Below are 2,227 nucleotides of genomic sequence, written 5' to 3'. Positions count from 1 at the left end.
AAAGAACACAACAGGCAGGCCATCCGGACCCGGGGCCAAGGAGGGGTTCATTCCTTTAATGGCCGCAAGGACCTCGTCTTCGGCGAAAGGGGCAACAAGGGCCGTGTTGGCCTCGTCGGAGACCAACTGTGCCCCCGCCCAAGTGTCGGGGGCGAGACTAGCCCCACCCCGAGGGGTGGGGGTAAAGAGGGCTTTGTAGAAGCCGTCTACATGAGCCCGAATGGCCGCGGGGCGGACAAGGGGGACGTCATCCTCCCATAAGCAGTGGATGGAGTTTCTACGGCGTCGGCCATTCGCAACTGCCTGGAAATAAGTAGTGTTCGCATCACCGCGGAGCACCCATCGCTGGGTACCACACACCCTCCAGTATGCCTCCTCATCGGTGTAGATGGAGGATAGCTGATCCTCAAGATCATATCTCAGCATCCACTCATCCGGAGAAAGCCCAGAGGAATCAGCCCGAGCGTCCAGGGCTTGGATAGCCAGAAGGAGAGATCTTTTACGCTCGCGGAGGTCACGGCCAAGATTGGCACCCCAGCCCTTCATGAATTGGCGGGCAAGCTTGGCGCAGAAGTGCCACGAGTCGACGGCGGACATGGAGCGATGGGGGGAGGCGCGAGCAAGCGTCCAACGAGCCGAGACCGCATCCCGAAAGCCGGCCTGATTGAGCCAAAAGGACTCAAACCTAAACCGCGGCGGGCAGGTGGGGCGCTCGTCCGCAGAGGATAGGAGGAGAGGGACGTGGTCCGACCCAATGCGGGTAATCGCCCGCAGCGAGGTCAGGGGGCACCTCAATTCCCATTTCGGGGAAACTAGGACACGATCCAGCACGGATCGTGTCGGGTCGGCCTGGCGGTTAGTCCAAGTAAATCTCGCCCCTGTTCTCTCGATCTCTCGGAGGCCGAGCTCTGCGATCCAGTCGTTGAACAACTGCATCCGGGGAAGGTTAATCCTATCATTATTCTTCTCATCCGGCGAACGGATGAGGTTAAAATCTCCGCCCACAACTACTGGGAGGAGGGAGGCGGAGATCTTTTGGTGGAGCTCCGCAAGGAAGGTCGGGGAACAGCGGTGATCCGCCGGACCATAAACAATCACGACCTCCCATTTGAAGTTTAGGGCCCGCTCAAAGATCTCCATACTAACAAAGAATTCACCCCGATCCATGCCGCCCACTTCGAAGGTGGCATCCTTAACCCCTAAGAGGATGCCACCGGAGTGGCCCATGGCCCCACTAGAAGGGAGCCAGTGCCAGGCGAAAAGGTGGGAGCTGAGGCAATCAAGCTCATGAAGGGAGAACTCAGTACGCATGGTTTCCTAGATCGCAATGATGTCAATGTGTTCATCGCGCACGTACTCGACGAGTTGGCGGCGACGGTCATCATGGCCGAAGCCGCGGATGTTCCAAAAAAGGCCCCGCATCTAAACCCCCATCGGAGGGCTGCTTGACCCCAGAACATGAGATGCGCTTTGGGCGCGGAGAGCAGCGGTGCGGGACCGAGTGCGCCCACGAATGGTCCCGTCGACCACTAGAGGGGGCTGACCAGCACTACGTGCAGTCTGCTCCTCAGGGGTCCTACGCAGGCGAGCTCGAGTCTCAGCCAACTTGTCATCAAGGATCTCGCGAGCCCTAATGGTCGCGATCTGTTCTAAAGGGGGACCCACTTCCCCCCTGAAGACGATGGCCGAGTCAGTGGCCACCTTGGCTAGGTGTCGAAGAGGGACGGCCTCAAGCGCGGAAAAGGAACAACAGGAAGAACTGGGAAGGGCGGGATCCACACCAGACTCGAGGTTCCGGGCAGCCGCCCGGATCTCAGCCTGCTCAGTGATGGACGGGATCGAGGCGTCGGCCGGGCGAGCCGCATCGAGGCAGGCGCTGCGGCGAGACGCAGTCACCAGCGTCGAGGAGGAGAGGGGCCGCCTGGCGTACGCCACCGTCGGAGGAGGAACCGCGGAGCCTGGCGTGGTGACGACCACGGTCACTGCCGAAGCCGGGGAGGCCGGGGAGGTGGGGTGGGCGTCGGAGGCCACTAGCGGGGGGAGCGGGGGGACAAGATCCAGGGTGTCGCCCGACGCTTCCCCCGCGGGCGGGGGCACCGGAGAGGGCTCTTCGAGGGGTGGGGTACCGCCGTCACCACCCGTGAGGACCAGGGGGGTCGGAGCCAGGGGGGACGGAGGTTCCGGGCCTAACGGAGAGGGGCGGCGAGCGGAGTCGGCGGACGGAGAG

Source organism: Triticum dicoccoides, chromosome 5B (genome assembly GCF_002162155.2).
Source record: "Triticum dicoccoides isolate Atlit2015 ecotype Zavitan chromosome 5B, WEW_v2.0, whole genome shotgun sequence".
Lineage (NCBI taxonomy): Eukaryota > Viridiplantae > Streptophyta > Magnoliopsida > Poales > Poaceae > Triticum > Triticum dicoccoides.
This window is presented reverse-complemented; position numbering follows the sequence as displayed.